Raw genomic sequence first — 20,918 nt, 5'->3', positions numbered from 1 at the left:
ACACACAGAGCATGAAGAAAACAGAGAGAGCTCACACAGAGAGAGAGAGATCTTACACAGATAAAGGGAACATGCACACAAGCAGAGAACACACACACAGAACACACACACAAGAGAGCACACAGACAAAAAACACAAAAACACAGAATACAGAGATAGAGAGAGAACACAGAGTGAGAGAGAACAGACACACATAGAGAGAACACCGAGAGAGAGAACACAGAGAGAGAGAGAGAACAGAGAGAGAGATCACACAGAGAAAGAGAGAACACATAGTGTGAGAGAGAACACACGCACACACACGGAGAACACACACACAGAGCACACACAGAGAGAAACACACACACACACACAGAGAACACACACACAGAACACACACACAAGAGAACACACAGACAAAAAACAGAAAAACACAGAATACAGAGATAGAGTGAGAACACGGAGTGAGAAAGAACAGACACACATAGAGAGAACACAGAGAGTGAGAACACAGAGAGAGAGAGAGAACAGTGAGAGAGATCACACAGAGAAAGAGAGAACACGTACAGTGAGAGAGAACACATGCACACACACGGAGAACACACACACAGAGCACTCACACAGAGAAACACACACACACACAGAACACACACAGAATACAGACATAGAGAGAGAGCACAGAGTGAGAGAGAACAGACACAGAGAGAGAGAGAACACACACACACACACACACAGAGAACACAAAGAGAGAGATCACACACAGAAAGAGAGAACATACACACACAGAGAACACACACACACAGAACGCACACACACAGAGTACCCAAACATACACAGAGAACACACACACACACAGAACACAGAGAGAGAGAGAACACATAGAGGGAGAGAGAACACACAGAGAGAGTACACACACAGAGAGAGAGAACACACACACACAGAACACACTGAGAGAATACACACAGAGAGAGAACACACACACAAGAACACACAGAGAGAGCACACACACAGAACATAAACAAACAGAGAACGCACAGAGAGAGATCACAGAGAAAGAGAGAACACGCGCACACACACAGGGAACACACACAGAACACAAACACCAGAACATAATCACAGAACACAAACACACAGAGAACACAGAGAGAGAGAGAACCCAGAGCGTGATCACACAGAGAAAGAGAGAACACATAGAGGGAGAGAGAACACACGCACACACACAGTGAACACACACAGAGCACACAGACAGAGAAACACACACACAGAACACGCACACATAGAACACACAAACAGAGAACACACAGAAAGAACACACACCCACGAAAACACACACAGAGAACACACACAGAATACAGAGATAGAGAGAGAACACAGAGTGAGAGAGAACAGACACAGAGAGAGAGAGAACGCACAGAGAGAGAGACAACACACACACACAGAACACACAGAGAGAACACACACAGAGAGAGAACACAGAGAGACAGAGAACACAGAGAGCGAGAGATCGCAGAGAGAGCGAGAACACACAGAGAGAGGGAGAACAAACAGAGAGAGAGAACACAGAGAGAGAAAGAACACACAAAGAGAGAGAGAACAGAGATAGAGAGAAGACAGAGAGAGAGAACACAGACAGAGAACATAGAGAAACAGAACACCGAGAGAGAGAGCGCAGAGAGAGAGAACACAGAGAGAGAAAACACACAGAGGGAGAACACAGAGAGAGAACGCAGACAGAGAACATAGAGAGACAGAACACAGAGAGAGAACACAGACAGAGAGAACTCAGAGAGAGAACACACTAACAGAGAACACAGAGAGAGAGAGCGAAAACACAAGCGCACACACACAGAGAACACACAGAGCAAGAAGAAAACAGAGAGAATGATCACACAGAGAGAGAGAGATCATACACAGAAAGAGAGAACATGCACACAAACAGAGAACACACACGCAGAACACACACAGAGAACACACACACAGAACACAAACACTCTGTGTTCTGTATACAGATTACAGAAAACACAAACAGAGAACACACGCACATACACAACACACACAAGAGAACACACACAGGGAACACACACAGAATACAGAGAAGAGCGCACACACACAGAGAACACACAGAGCAAGAAGAAAACAGAGAGAGAGATCACACAGAGAGAGAGAGAGATCATACACAGAAAAAGGGAACATGCACACAAACAGAGAACACACACAAAGAACACACACACAAGAGAACACACAGACAGAAAACACAAAAACACACAATACAGAGATAGAGAGAGAATACAGACTGAGAGAGAACTGACACACAGAGAGAAAGAGAACACACAGAGAGAGAGAGAACACACACAGAGAGAGAGAGAGAACAGAGAGAGAGATCACTCACAGAAAGAGAGAACATACACACACAGAGAACACACACACACAGAACGCACACACACAGAGTACCCAAACATACACAGAGAACACACACTCAGAGAACACAGAGAGAGAGAGAACACAGAGAAAGATCACACAGAGAAAGAGAGAACACATAGAGGGAGAGAGAACACACAGAGAGAGTACACAGAGAGACAGAGAGAACACACACACAAGAACACACAGAGAGAACACACACACAGAACACAAACACACAGAGAACACACAGAGAGAGATCACACAGAGAAAGAGAGAACACATAGAGGTAGAGAGAAGACACGCACACACACAGGGAACACACACAGAACACAAACACTCAGAACACAAACACACAGAGAGAGATAACAGAGATAGATCACACAGAGAAAGAGAGAACACATAGAGTGAGAGAGAACACACGAACACACACACAGAGCACACACACAGTACAACACACACACACAGAAAACAGGCACACACAGAACACACAGAGAACACGCACACACACAACACACACAAAAGAGAACACACACAGAGAGCACACACACACAGAATACAGAGATAGAGAGAGAACACAGAGTGAGAGAGAACAGACACACATAGAGAGAACACAGAGAGAGAGAGAACACAGAGGGAGAGAACAGAGAGAGAGAGAACACAGAGAGCGAGAGATCGCAGAGAGAGCGAGAACATACAGAGAGAGTGAGAACAGAGACAGACAACACAGAGAGAGAAAGAACACACACAGAGAGAGAACAGAGATGGAGAGAGAACGAGAACAGAGAGAGGGAGAACACAGAGAGAGAGAGCAACAGATAGAGGGAACACAGAGAACGCTGACAGAGAACATAGAGAAACAGAACACAGAGAGAGAGAACGCAGAGAGAGAGAACACAGAGAGAGAACACACACAGAGGGATAACACAGAGAGACAACGCAGACAGAGAACATAGAGAGACAGAACACAGAGAGAGAGAACACAGAGAGACAGAACTCAGAGAGAGAACACACACGCACAGAGAACACAGAGAGAGAGAGCGAAAACACAAGCGCACACACACAGAGAACACACAGAGCATGAAGAAAACAGAGAGATCACACAGAGAGAGAGAGATCATACACAGAAAAAGGGAACATGCACACAAGCAGAGAACACACACACAGAACACACACAAGAGAACACAGAGACAAAAAACACAAAAACACAGAATACAGAGATAGAGAGAGAACACAGAGTGAGAGAGAACAGACACACATAGAGAGAACACCGAGAGAGAGAACACAGAGAGAGAGAGAGAACAGAGAGAGAGATCACACAGAGAAAGAGAGAACACATAGTGTGAGAGAGAACACACGCACACACACGGAGAACACACACACAGAGCACACACAGAGAGAAACACACACACAGAAAACATACACAAAGAACACACACACAAGAGAACACACAGACAGAAAACACAAAAACACAGAATACAGAGATAGAGTGAGAACACAGAGTGAGAAAGAACAGACACACATAGAGAGAACACAGAGAGTGAGAACACAGAGAGAGAGAGAGAACAGTGAGAGAGATCACACAGAGAAAGAGAGAACACGTAGAGTGAGAGAGAACACACGCACACACACGGAGAACACAGAGTGAGAGAGAACAGACACAGAGAGAGAGAGAGAACACACACACACACACACACAGAGAACACACGCAGAGGGAGAACACAGAGAGAGAACGCAGACAGAGAACATAGAGAGACAGAACACAGAGAGAGAACACAGACAGAGAGAACTCAGAGAGAGAACACACTAACAGAGAACACAGAGAGAGAGCGAAAACACAAGCGCACACACACAGAGAACACACAGAGCATGAAGAAAACAGAGAGAGATCACACACAGAGAGAGAGATCATACACAGAAAAAGGGAACATGCACACAAGCAGAGAACACACACAGAACACACACACAAGAGAACACACAGACAAAAAACACAAAAACACAGAATACAGAGATAGAGAGAGAACACAGAGTGAGAGAGAACAGACACACATAGAGAGAACACCGAGAGAGAGAACACAGAGAGAGAGAGAGAATAGTGAGAGAGATCACACAGAGAAAGAGACAACTCATAGCGTGAGAGACAACACACGCACACACACGGAGAACACACACACAGAGCACTCACACAGAGAAACACACACACACAGAGAACACACACACACAGAATACAGACATAGAGAGAGAACACAGAGTGAGAGAGAACAGACAGACAGAGAGAGAGAACGCACAGAGAGAGAGACAACACACACACACAGAACACACAGAGAGAACACACACAGAGAGAGAACACAGAGAGACAGAGAACACAGAGAGCGAGAGATCGCAGAGAGAGCGAGAACACACAGAGAGAGGGAGAACAAACAGAGAGAGAGAACACAGAGAGAGAAAGAACACACAAAGAGAGAGAGAACAGAGATAGAGAGAAGACAGAGAGAGAGAACACAGACAGAGAACATAGAGAAACAGAACACCGAGAGAGAGAGCGCAGAGAGAGAGAACACAGAGAGAGAAAACACACAGAGGGAGAACACAGAGAGAGAACGCAGACAGAGAACATAGAGAGACAGAACACAGAGAGAGAACACAGACAGAGAGAACTCAGAGAGAGAACACACTAACAGAGAACACAGAGAGAGAGAGCGAAAACACAAGCGCACACACACAGAGAACACACAGAGCAAGAAGAAAACAGAGAGAATGATCACACAGAGAGAGAGAGATCATACACAGAAAGAGAGAACATGCACACAAACAGAGAACACACACGCAGAACACACACAGAGAACACACACACAGAACACAAACACTCTGTGTTCTGTATACAGATTACAGAAAACACAAACAGAGAACACACGCACATACACAACACACACAAGAGAACACACACAGGGAACACACACAGAATACAGAGAAGAGCGCACACACACAGAGAACACACAGAGCAAGAAGAAAACAGAGAGAGAGATCACACAGAGAGAGAGAGAGATCATACACAGAAAAAGGGAACATGCACACAAACAGAGAACACACACAAAGAACACACACACAAGAGAACACACAGACAGAAAACACAAAAACACACAATACAGAGATAGAGAGAGAATACAGACTGAGAGAGAACTGACACACAGAGAGAAAGAGAACACACAGAGAGAGAGAGAACACACACAGAGAGAGAGAGAGAACAGAGAGAGAGATCACTCACAGAAAGAGAGAACATACACACACAGAGAACACACACACACAGAACGCACACACACAGAGTACCCAAACATACACAGAGAACACACACTCAGAGAACACAGAGAGAGAGAGAACACAGAGAAAGATCACACAGAGAAAGAGAGAACACATAGAGGGAGAGAGAACACACAGAGAGAGTACACAGAGAGAGAGAGAGAACACACACACAAGAACACACAGAGAGAACACACACACAGAACACAAACACACAGAGAACACACAGAGAGAGATCACACAGAGAAAGAGAGAACACATAGAGGTAGAGAGAAGACACGCACACACACAGGGAACACACACAGAACACAAACACTCAGAACACAAACACACAGAGAGAGATAACAGAGATAGATCACACAGAGAAAGAGAGAACACATAGAGTGAGAGAGAACACACGAACACACACACAGAGCACACACACAGTACAACACACACACACAGAAAACAGGCACACACAGAACACACAGAGAACACACACACACACAACACACACAAAAGAGAACACACACAGAGAGCACACACACACAGAATACAGAGATAGAGAGAGAACACAGAGTGAGAGAGAACAGACACACATAGAGAGAACACAGAGAGAGAGAGAACACAGAGGGAGAGAACAGAGAGAGAGAGAACACAGAGAGCGAGAGATCGCAGAGAGAGCGAGAACATACAGAGAGAGTGAGAACAGAGACAGACAACACAGAGAGAGAAAGAACACACACAGAGAGAGAACAGAGATGGAGAGAGAACGAGAACAGAGAGAGGGAGAACACAGAGAGAGAGAGCAACAGATAGAGGGAACACAGAGAACGCTGACAGAGAACATAGAGAAACAGAACACAGAGAGAGAGAACGCAGAGAGAGAGAACACAGAGAGAGAACACACACAGAGGGATAACACAGAGAGACAACGCAGACAGAGAACATAGAGAGACAGAACACAGAGAGAGAGAACACAGAGAGACAGAACTCAGAGAGAGAACACACACGCACAGAGAACACAGAGAGAGAGAGCGAAAACACAAGCGCACACACACAGAGAACACACAGAGCATGAAGAAAACAGAGAGATCACACAGAGAGAGAGAGATCATACACAGAAAAAGGGAACATGCACACAAGCAGAGAACACACACACAGAACACACACAAGAGAACACAGAGACAAAAAACACAAAAACACAGAATACAGAGATAGAGAGAGAACACAGAGTGAGAGAGAACAGACACACATAGAGAGAACACCGAGAGAGAGAACACAGAGAGAGAGAGAGAACAGAGAGAGAGATCACACAGAGAAAGAGAGAACACATAGTGTGAGAGAGAACACACGCACACACACGGAGAACACACACACAGAGCACACACAGAGAGAAACACACACACAGAAAACATACACAAAGAACACACACACAAGAGAACACACAGACAGAAAACACAAAAACACAGAATACAGAGATAGAGTGAGAACACAGAGTGAGAAAGAACAGACACACATAGAGAGAACACAGAGAGTGAGAACACAGAGAGAGAGAGAGAACAGTGAGAGAGATCACACAGAGAAAGAGAGAACACGTAGAGTGAGAGAGAACACACGCACACACACGGAGAACACAGAGTGAGAGAGAACAGACACAGAGAGAGAGAGAGAACACACACACACACACACAGAGAACACACGCAGAGGGAGAACACAGAGAGACAACGCAGACAGAGAACATAGAGAGACAGAACACAGAGAGAGAGAACACAGAGAGAGAGAACTCAGAGAGAGAACACACACACACAGAGAACACACAGAGAGAGAGTGAAAACACAAGCGCACACACACAGAGAACACACAGAGCATGAAGAAAACAGAGAGAGCTCACACAGAGAGAGAGAGATCTTACACAGATAAAGGGAACATGCACACAAGCAGAGAACACACACACAGAACACACACACAAGAGAGCACACAGACAAAAAACACAAAAACACAGAATACAGAGATAGAGAGAGAACACAGAGTGAGAGAGAACAGACACACATAGAGAGAACACCGAGAGAGAGAACACAGAGAGAGAGAGAGAACAGAGAGAGAGATCACACAGAGAAAGAGAGAACACATAGTGTGAGAGAGAACACACGCACACACACGGAGAACACACACACAGAGCACACACAGAGAGAAACACACACACACACAGAGAACACACACACAGAACACACACACAAGAGAACACACAGACAAAAAACAGAAAAACACAGAATACAGAGATAGAGTGAGAACACGGAGTGAGAAAGAACAGACACACATAGAGAGAACACAGAGGGTGAGAACACAGAGAGAGAGAGAGAACAGTGAGAGAGATCACACAGAGAAAGAGAGAACACGTACAGTGAGAGAGAACACATGCACACACACGGAGAACACACACACAGAGCACTCACACAGAGAAACACACACACACACAGAACACACACAGAATACAGACATAGAGAGAGAGCACAGAGTGAGAGAGAACAGACACAGAGAGAGAGAGAACACACACACACACACACACAGAGAACACAAAGAGAGAGATCACACACAGAAAGAGAGAACATACACACACAGAGAACACACACACACAGAACGCACACACACAGAGTACCCAAACATACACAGAGAACACACACACACACAGAACACAGAGAGAGAGAGAACACATAGAGGGAGAGAGAACACACAGAGAGAGTACACACACAGAGAGAGAGAACACACACACACAGAACACACCGAGAGAATACACACAGAGAGAGAACACACACACAAGAACACACAGAGAGAGCACACACACAGAACATAAACAAACAGAGAACGCACAGAGAGAGATCACAGAGAAAGAGAGAACACGCGCACACACACAGGGAACACACACAGAACACAAACACCAGAACATAATCACAGAACACAAACACACAGAGAACACAGAGAGAGAGAGAACCCAGAGCGTGATCACACAGAGAAAGAGAGAACACATAGAGGGAGAGAGAACACACGCACACACACAGTGAACACACACAGAGCACACAGACAGAGAAACACACACACAGAACACGCACACATAGAACACACAAACAGAGAACACACAGAAAGAACACACACCCACGAAAACACACACAGAGAACACACACAGAATACAGAGATAGAGAGAGAACACAGAGTTAGAGAGAACAGACACAGAGAGAGAGAGAACGCACAGAGAGAGAGACAACACACACACACACAGAACACACAGAGAGAACACACACAGAGAGAGAACACAGAGAGACAGAGAACACAGAGAGCGAGAGATCGCAGAGAGAGCGAGAACACACAGAGAGAGGGAGAACAAACAGAGAGAGAGAACACAGAGAGAGAAAGAACACACAAAGAGAGAGAGAACAGAGATAGAGAGAAGACAGAGAGAGAGAACACAGACAGAGAACATAGAGAAACAGAACACCGAGAGAGAGAGCGCAGAGAGAGAGAACACAGAGAGAGAAAACACACAGAGGGAGAACACAGAGAGAGAACGCAGACAGAGAACATAGAGAGACAGAACACAGAGAGAGAACACAGACAGAGAGAACTCAGAGAGAGAACACACTAACAGAGAACACAGAGAGAGAGAGCGAAAACACAAGCGCACACACACAGAGAACACACAGAGCAAGAAGAAAACAGAGAGAATGATCACACAGAGAGAGAGAGATCATACACAGAAAGAGAGAACATGCACACAAACAGAGAACACACACGCAGAACACACACAGAGAACACACACACAGAACACAAACACTCTGTGTTCTGTATACAGATTACAGAAAACACAAACAGAGAACACACGCACATACACAACACACACAAGAGAACACACACAGGGAACACACACAGAATACAGAGAAGAGCGCACACACACAGAGAACACACAGAGCAAGAAGAAAACAGAGAGAGAGATCACACAGAGAGAGAGAGAGATCATACACAGAAAAAGGGAACATGCACACAAACAGAGAACACACACAAAGAACACACACACAAGAGAACACACAGACAGAAAACACAAAAACACACAATACAGAGATAGAGAGAGAATACAGACTGAGAGAGAACTGACACACAGAGAGAAAGAGAACACACAGAGAGAGAGAGAACACACACAGAGAGAGAGAGAGAACAGAGAGAGAGATCACTCACAGAAAGAGAGAACATACACACACAGAGAACACACACACACAGAACGCACACACACAGAGTACCCAAACATACACAGAGAACACACACTCAGAGAACACAGAGAGAGAGAGAACACAGAGAAAGATCACACAGAGAAAGAGAGAACACATAGAGGGAGAGAGAACACACAGAGAGAGTACACAGAGAGACAGAGAGAACACACACACAAGAACACACAGAGAGAACACACACACAGAACACAAACACACAGAGAACACACAGAGAGAGATCACACAGAGAAAGAGAGAACACATAGAGGTAGAGAGAAGACACGCACACACACAGGGAACACACACAGAACACAAACACTCAGAACACAAACACACAGAGAGAGATAACAGAGATAGATCACACAGAGAAAGAGAGAACACATAGAGTGAGAGAGAACACACGAACACACACACAGAGCACACACACAGTACAACACACACACACAGAAAACAGGCACACACAGAACACACAGAGAACACGCACACACACAACACACACAAAAGAGAACACACACAGAGAGCACACACACACAGAATACAGAGATAGAGAGAGAACACAGAGTGAGAGAGAACAGACACACATAGAGAGAACACAGAGAGAGAGAGAACACAGAGGGAGAGAACAGAGAGAGAGAGAACACAGAGAGCGAGAGATCGCAGAGAGAGCGAGAACATACAGAGAGAGTGAGAACAGAGACAGACAACACAGAGAGAGAAAGAACACACACAGAGAGAGAACAGAGATGGAGAGAGAACGAGAACAGAGAGAGGGAGAACACAGAGAGAGAGAGCAACAGATAGAGGGAACACAGAGAACGCTGACAGAGAACATAGAGAAACAGAACACAGAGAGAGAGAACGCAGAGAGAGAGAACACAGAGAGAGAACACACACAGAGGGATAACACAGAGAGACAACGCAGACAGAGAACATAGAGAGACAGAACACAGAGAGAGAGAACACAGAGAGACAGAACTCAGAGAGAGAACACACACGCACAGAGAACACAGAGAGAGAGAGCGAAAACACAAGCGCACACACACAGAGAACACACAGAGCATGAAGAAAACAGAGAGATCACACAGAGAGAGAGAGATCATACACAGAAAAAGGGAACATGCACACAAGCAGAGAACACACACACAGAACACACACAAGAGAACACAGAGACAAAAAACACAAAAACACAGAATACAGAGATAGAGAGAGAACACAGAGTGAGAGAGAACAGACACACATAGAGAGAACACCGAGAGAGAGAACACAGAGAGAGAGAGAGAACAGAGAGAGAGATCACACAGAGAAAGAGAGAACACATAGTGTGAGAGAGAACACACGCACACACACGGAGAACACACACACAGAGCACACACAGAGAGAAACACACACACAGAAAACATACACAAAGAACACACACACAAGAGAACACACAGACAGAAAACACAAAAACACAGAATACAGAGATAGAGTGAGAACACAGAGTGAGAAAGAACAGACACACATAGAGAGAACACAGAGAGTGAGAACACAGAGAGAGAGAGAGAACAGTGAGAGAGATCACACAGAGAAAGAGAGAACACGTAGAGTGAGAGAGAACACACGCACACACACGGAGAACACAGAGTGAGAGAGAACAGACACAGAGAGAGAGAGAGAACACACACACACACACACACAGAGAACACACGCAGAGGGAGAACACAGAGAGAGAACGCAGACAGAGAACATAGAGAGACAGAACACAGAGAGAGAACACAGACAGAGAGAACTCAGAGAGAGAACACACTAACAGAGAACACAGAGAGAGAGCGAAAACACAAGCGCACACACACAGAGAACACACAGAGCATGAAGAAAACAGAGAGAGATCACACACAGAGAGAGAGATCATACACAGAAAAAGGGAACATGCACACAAGCAGAGAACACACACAGAACACACACACAAGAGAACACACAGACAAAAAACACAAAAACACAGAATACAGAGATAGAGAGAGAACACAGAGTGAGAGAGAACAGACACACATAGAGAGAACACCGAGAGAGAGAACACAGAGAGAGAGAGAGAATAGTGAGAGAGATCACACAGAGAAAGAGACAACTCATAGCGTGAGAGACAACACACGCACACACACGGAGAACACACACACAGAGCACTCACACAGAGAAACACACACACACAGAGAACACACACACAGAATACAGACATAGAGAGAGAACACAGAGTGAGAGAGAACAGACAGACAGAGAGAGAGAACGCACAGAGAGAGAGACAACACACACACACAGAACACACAGAGAGAACACACACAGAGAGAGAACACAGAGAGACAGAGAACACAGAGAGCGAGAGATCGCAGAGAGAGCGAGAACACACAGAGAGAGGGAGAACAAACAGAGAGAGAGAACACAGAGAGAGAAAGAACACACAAAGAGAGAGAGAACAGAGATAGAGAGAAGACAGAGAGAGAGAACACAGACAGAGAACATAGAGAAACAGAACACCGAGAGAGAGAGCGCAGAGAGAGAGAACACAGAGAGAGAAAACACACAGAGGGAGAACACAGAGAGAGAACGCAGACAGAGAACATAGAGAGACAGAACACAGAGAGAGAACACAGACAGAGAGAACTCAGAGAGAGAACACACTAACAGAGAACACAGAGAGAGAGAGCGAAAACACAAGCGCACACACACAGAGAACACACAGAGCAAGAAGAAAACAGAGAGAATGATCACACAGAGAGAGAGAGATCATACACAGAAAGAGAGAACATGCACACAAACAGAGAACACACACGCAGAACACACACAGAGAACACACACACAGAACACAAACACTCTGTGTTCTGTATACAGATTACAGAAAACACAAACAGAGAACACACGCACATACACAACACACACAAGAGAACACACACAGGGAACACACACAGAATACAGAGAAGAGCGCACACACACAGAGAACACACAGAGCAAGAAGAAAACAGAGAGAGAGATCACACAGAGAGAGAGAGAGATCATACACAGAAAAAGGGAACATGCACACAAACAGAGAACACACACAAAGAACACACACACAAGAGAACACACAGACAGAAAACACAAAAACACACAATACAGAGATAGAGAGAGAATACAGACTGAGAGAGAACTGACACACAGAGAGAAAGAGAACACACAGAGAGAGAGAGAACACACACAGAGAGAGAGAGAGAACAGAGAGAGAGATCACTCACAGAAAGAGAGAACATACACACACAGAGAACACACACACACAGAACGCACACACACAGAGTACCCAAACATACACAGAGAACACACACTCAGAGAACACAGAGAGAGAGAGAACACAGAGAAAGATCACACAGAGAAAGAGAGAACACATAGAGGGAGAGAGAACACACAGAGAGAGTACACAGAGAGAGAGAGAGAACACACACACAAGAACACACAGAGAGAACACACACACAGAACACAAACACACAGAGAACACACAGAGAGAGATCACACAGAGAAAGAGAGAACACATAGAGGTAGAGAGAAGACACGCACACACACAGGGAACACACACAGAACACAAACACTCAGAACACAAACACACAGAGAGAGATAACAGAGATAGATCACACAGAGAAAGAGAGAACACATAGAGTGAGAGAGAACACACGAACACACACACAGAGCACACACACAGTACAACACACACACACAGAAAACAGGCACACACAGAACACACAGAGAACACACACACACACAACACACACAAAAGAGAACACACACAGAGAGCACACACACACAGAATACAGAGATAGAGAGAGAACACAGAGTGAGAGAGAACAGACACACATAGAGAGAACACAGAGAGAGAGAGAACACAGAGGGAGAGAACAGAGAGAGAGAGAACACAGAGAGCGAGAGATCGCAGAGAGAGCGAGAACATACAGAGAGAGTGAGAACAGAGACAGACAACACAGAGAGAGAAAGAACACACACAGAGAGAGAACAGAGATGGAGAGAGAACGAGAACAGAGAGAGGGAGAACACAGAGAGAGAGAGCAACAGATAGAGGGAACACAGAGAACGCTGACAGAGAACATAGAGAAACAGAACACAGAGAGAGAGAACGCAGAGAGAGAGAACACAGAGAGAGAACACACACAGAGGGATAACACAGAGAGACAACGCAGACAGAGAACATAGAGAGACAGAACACAGAGAGAGAGAACACAGAGAGACAGAACTCAGAGAGAGAACACACACGCACAGAGAACACAGAGAGAGAGAGCGAAAACACAAGCGCACACACACAGAGAACACACAGAGCATGAAGAAAACAGAGAGATCACACAGAGAGAGAGAGATCATACACAGAAAAAGGGAACATGCACACAAGCAGAGAACACACACACAGAACACACACAAGAGAACACAGAGACAAAAAACACAAAAACACAGAATACAGAGATAGAGAGAGAACACAGAGTGAGAGAGAACAGACACACATAGAGAGAACACCGAGAGAGAGAACACAGAGAGAGAGAGAGAACAGAGAGAGAGATCACACAGAGAAAGAGAGAACACATAGTGTGAGAGAGAACACACGCACACACACGGAGAACACACACACAGAGCACACACAGAGAGAAACACACACACAGAAAACATACACAAAGAACACACACACAAGAGAACACACAGACAGAAAACACAAAAACACAGAATACAGAGATAGAGTGAGAACACAGAGTGAGAAAGAACAGACACACATAGAGAGAACACAGAGAGTGAGAACACAGAGAGAGAGAGAGAACAGTGAGAGAGATCACACAGAGAAAGAGAGAACACGTAGAGTGAGAGAGAACACACGCACACACACGGAGAACACAGAGTGAGAGAGAACAGACACAGAGAGAGAGAGAGAACACACACACACACACACAGAGAACACACGCAGAGGGAGAACACAGAGAGACAACGCAGACAGAGAACATAGAGAGACAGAACACAGAGAGAGAGAACACAGAGAGAGAGAACTCAGAGAGAGAACACACACACACAGAGAACACACAGAGAGAGAGTGAAAACACAAGCGCACACACACAGAGAACACACAGAGCATGAAGAAAACAGAGAGAGCTCACACAGAGAGAGAGAGATCTTACACAGATAAAGGGAACATGCACACAAGCAGAGAACACACACACAGAACACACACACAAGAGAGCACACAGACAAAAAACACAAAAACACAGAATACAGAGATAGAGAGAGAACACAGAGTGAGAGAGAACAGACACACATAGAGAGAACACCGAGAGAGAGAACACAGAGAGAGAGAGAGAACAGAGAGAGAGATCACACAGAGAAAGAGAGAACACATAGTGTGAGAGAGAACACACGCACACACACGGAGAACACACACACAGAGCACACACAGAGAGAAACACACACACACACACAGAGAACACACACACAGAACACACACACAAGAGAACACACAGACAAAAAACAGAAAAACACAGAATACAGAGATAGAGTGAGAACACGGAGTGAGAAAGAACAGACACACATAGAGAGAACACAGAGGGTGAGAACACAGAGAGAGAGAGAGAACAGTGAGAGAGATCACACAGAGAAAGAGAGAACACGTACAGTGAGAGAGAACACATGCACACACACGGAGAACACACACACAGAGCACTCACACAGAGAAACACACACACACACAGAACACACACAGAATACAGACATAGAGAGAGAGCACAGAGTGAGAGAGAACAGACACAGAGAGAGAGAGAACACACACACACACACACACAGAGAACACAAAGAGAGAGATCACACACAGAAAGAGAGAACATACACACACAGAGAACACACACACACAGAACGCACACACACAGAGTACCCAAACATACACAGAGAACACACACACACACAGAACACAGAGAGAGAGAGAACACATAGAGGGAGAGAGAACACACAGAGAGAGTACACACACAGAGAGAGAGAACACACACACACAGAACACACCGAGAGAATACACACAGAGAGAGAACACACACACAAGAACACACAGAGAGAGCACACACACAGAACATAAACAAACAGAGAACGCACAGAGAGAGATCACAGAGAAAGAGAGAACACGCGCACACACACAGGGAACACACACAGAACACAAACACCAGAACATAATCACAGAACACAAACACACAGAGAACACAGAGAGAGAGAGAACCCAGAGCGTGATCACACAGAGAAAGAGAGAACACATAGAGGGAGAGAGAACACACGCACACACACAGTGAACACACACAGAGCACACAGACAGAGAAACACACACACAGAACACGCACACATAGAACACACAAACAGAGAACACACAGAAAGAACACACACCCACGAAAACACACACAGAGAACACACACAGAATACAGAGATAGAGAGAGAACACAGAGTTAGAGAGAACAGACACAGAGAGAGAGAGAACGCACAGAGAGAGAGACAACACACACACACACAGAACACACAGAGAGAACACACACAGAGAGAGAACACAGAGAGACAGAGAACACAGAGAGCGAGAGATCGCAGAGAGAGCGAGAACACACAGAGAGAGGGAGAACAAACAGAGAGAGAGAACACAGAGAGAGAAAGAACACACAAAGAGAGAGAGAACAGAGATAGAGAGAAGACAGAGAGAGAGAACACAGACAGAGAACATAGAGAAACAGAACACCGAGAGAGAGAGCGCAGAGAGAGAGAACACAGAGAGAGAAAACACACAGAGGGAGAACACAGAGAGAGAACGCAGACAGAGAACATAGAGAGACAGAACACAGAGAGAGAACACAGACAGAGAGAACTCAGAGAGAGAACACACTAACAGAGAACACAGAGAGAGAGAGCGAAAACACAAGCGCACACACACAGAGAACACACAGAGCAAGAAGAAAACAGAGAGAATGATCACACAGAGAGAGAGAGATCATACACAGAAAGAGAGAACATGCACACAAACAGAGAACACACACGCAGAACACACACAGAGAACACACACACAGAACACAAACACTCTGTGTTCTGTATACAGATTACAGAAAACACAAACAGAGAACACACGCACATACACAACACACACAAGAGAACACACACAGGGAACACACACAGAATACAGAGAAGAGCGCACACACACAGAGAACACACAGAGCAAGAAGAAAACAGAGAGAGAGATCACACAGAGAGAGAGAGAGATCATACACAGAAAAAGGGAACATGCACACAAACAGAGAACACACACAAAGAACACACACACAAGAGAACACACAGACAGAAAACACAAAAACACACAATACAGAGATAGAGAGAGAATACAGACTGAGAGAGAACTGACACACAGAGAGAAAGAGAACACACAGAGAGAGAGAGAACACACACAGAGAGAGAGAGAGAACAGAGAGAGAGATCACTCACAGAAAGAGAGAACATACACACACAGAGAACACACACACACAGAACGCACACACACAGAGTACCCAAACATACACAGAGAACACACACTCAGAGAACACAGAGAGAGAGAGAACACAGAGAAAGATCACACAGAGAAAGAGAGAACACATAGAGGGAGAGAGAACACACAGAGAGAGTACACAGAGAGACAGAGAGAACACACACACAAGAACACACAGAGAGAACACACACACAGAACACAAACACACAGAGAACACACAGAGAGAGATCACACAGAGAAAGAGAGAACACATAGAGGTAGAGAGAAGACACGCACACACACAGGGAACACACACAGAACACAAACACTCAGAACACAAACACACAGAGAGAGATAACAGAGATAGATCACACAGAGAAAGAGAGAACACATAGAGTGAGAGAGAACACACGAACACACACACAGAGCACACACACAGTACAACACACACACACAGAAAACAGGCACACACAGAACACACAGAGAACACACACACACACAACACACACAAAAGAGAACACACACAGAGAGCACACACACACAGAATACAGAGATAGAGAGAGAACACAGAGTGAGAGAGAACAGACACACATAGAGAGAACACAGAGAGAGAGAGAACACAGAGGGAGAGAACAGACAGAGAGAGAACACAGAGAGCGAGAGATCGCAGAGAGAGCGAGAACATACAGAGAGAGTGAGAACAGAGACAGACAACACAGAGAGAGAAAGAACACACACAGAGAGAGAACAGAGATGGAGAGAGAACGAGAACAGAGAGAGGGAGAACACAGAGAGAGAGAGCAACAGATAGAGGGAACACAGAGAACGCTGACAGAGAACATAGAGAAACAGAACACAGAGAGAGAGAACGCAGAGAGAGAGAACACAGAGAGAGAACACACACAGAGGGATAACACAGAGAGACAACGCAGACAGAGAACATAGAGAGACAGAACACAGAGAGAGAGAACACAGAGAGACAGAACTCAGAGAGAGAACACACACGCACAGAGAACACAGAGAGAGAGAGCGAAAACACAAGCGCACACACACAGAGAACACACAGAGCATGAAGAAAACAGAGAGATCACACAGAGAGAGAGAGATCATACACAGAAAAAGGGAACATGCACACAAGCAGAGAACACACACACAGAACACGCACAAGAGAACACAGAGACAAAAAACACAAAAACACAGAATACAGAGATAGAGAGAGAACACAGAGTGAGAGAGAACAGACACACATAGAGAGAACACCGAGAGAGAGAACACAGAGAGAGAGAGAGAACAGAGAGAGAGATCACACAGAGAAAGAGAGAACACATAGTGTGAGAGAGAACACACGCACACACACGGAGAACACACACACAGAGCACACACAGAGAGAAACACACACACAGAAAACATACACAAAGAACACACACACAAGAGAACACACAGACAGAAAACACAAAAACACAGAATACAGAGATAGAGTGAGAACACAGAGTGAGAAAGAACAGACACACATAGAGAGAACACAGAGAGTGAGAACACAGAGAGAGAGAGAGAACAGTGAGAGAGATCACACAGAGAAAGAGAGAACACGTAGAGTGAGAGAGAACACACGCACACACACGGAGAACACAGAGTGAGAGAGAACAGACACAGAGAGAGAGAGAGAACACACACACACACACACAGAGAACACACGCAGAGGGAGAACACAGAGAGAGAACGCAGACAGAGAACATAGAGAGACAGAACACAGAGAGAGAACACAGACAGAGAGAACTCAGAGAGAGAACACACTAACAGAGAACACAGAGAGAGAGCGAAAACACAAGCGCACACACACAGAGAACACACAGAGCATGAAGAAAACAGAGAGAGATCACACACAGAGAGAGAGATCATACACAGAAAAAGGGAACATGCACACAAGCAGAGAACACACACAGAACACACACACAAGAGAACACACAGACAAAAAACACAAAAACACAGAATACAGAGATAGAGAGAGAACACAGAGTGAGAGAGAACAGACACACATAGAGAGAACACCGAGAGAGAGAACACAGAGAGAGAGAGAGAATAGTGAGAGAGATCACACAGAGAAAGAGACAACTCATAGCGTGAGAGACAACACACGCACACACACGGAGAACACACACACAGAGCACTCACACAGAGAAACACACACACACAGAGAACACACACACACAGAATACAGACATAGAGAGAGAACACAGAGTGAGAGAGAACAGACAGACAGAGAGAGAGAACGCACAGAGAGAGAGACAACACACACACAGAGAACACACAGAGAGAACACACACAGAGAGAGAACACAGAGAGAGAATACAGAGAGACAGAGAACACAGAGAGCGAGAGATCGCAGAGAGAGCGAGAACACACAGAGAGAGGGAGGACAAACAGAAAGAGAGAACACAGAGAGAGAAAGAACACACAAAGAGAGAGAGCACAGAGATAGAGAGAACACAGAGAGAGAGAACACAGACAGAGAACATAGAGAAACAGAACACCGAGAGAGAGAGCGCAGAGAGAGAGAACACAGAGAGAGAAAACACACAGAGGGAGAACACAGAGAGAGAACGCAGACAGAGAACATAGAGAGACAGAACACAGAGAGAGAACACAGACAGAGAGAACTCAGAGAGAGAACACACTAACAGAGAACACAGAGAGAGAGAGCGAAAACACAAGCGCACACACACAGAGAACACACAGAGCAAGAAGAAAACAGAGAGAATGATCACACAGAGAGAGAGAGATCATACACAGAAAGAGAGAACATGCACACAAACAGAGAACACACACGCAGAACACACACAGAGAACACACACACAGAACACAAACACTCTGTGTTCTGTATACAGATTACAGAAAACACAAACAGAGAACACACGCACATACACAACACACACAAGAGAACACACACAGGGAACACACACAGAATACAGAGAAGAGCGCACACACACAGAGAACACACAGAGCAAGAAGAAAACAGAGAGAGAGATCACACAGAGAGAGAGAGAGATCATACACAGAAAAAGGGAACATGCACACAAACAGAGAACACACACAAAGAACACACACACAAGAGAACACACAGACAGAAAACACAAAAACACACAATACAGAGATAGAGAGAGAATACAGACTGAGAGAGAACTGACACACAGAGAGAAAGAGAACACAGAGAGAGAGAGAGAACACACACAGAGAGAGAGAGAGAACAGAGAGAGAGATCACTCACAGAAAGAGAGAACATACACACACAGAGAACACACACACACAGAACGCACACACACAGAGTACCCAAACATACACAGAGAACACACACTCAGAGAACACAGAGAGAGAGAGAACACAGAGAAAGATCACACAGAGAAAGAGAGAACACATAGAGGGAGAGAGAACACACAGAGAGAGTACACAGAGAGACAGAGAGAACACACACACAAGAACACACAGAGAGAACACACACACAGAACACAAAC

This window comes from Chiloscyllium punctatum, chromosome 19 (genome assembly GCF_047496795.1).
Source record: "Chiloscyllium punctatum isolate Juve2018m chromosome 19, sChiPun1.3, whole genome shotgun sequence".
In the NCBI taxonomy this organism is placed as follows: Eukaryota; Metazoa; Chordata; class Chondrichthyes; order Orectolobiformes; family Hemiscylliidae; genus Chiloscyllium; species Chiloscyllium punctatum.
This window is presented reverse-complemented; position numbering follows the sequence as displayed.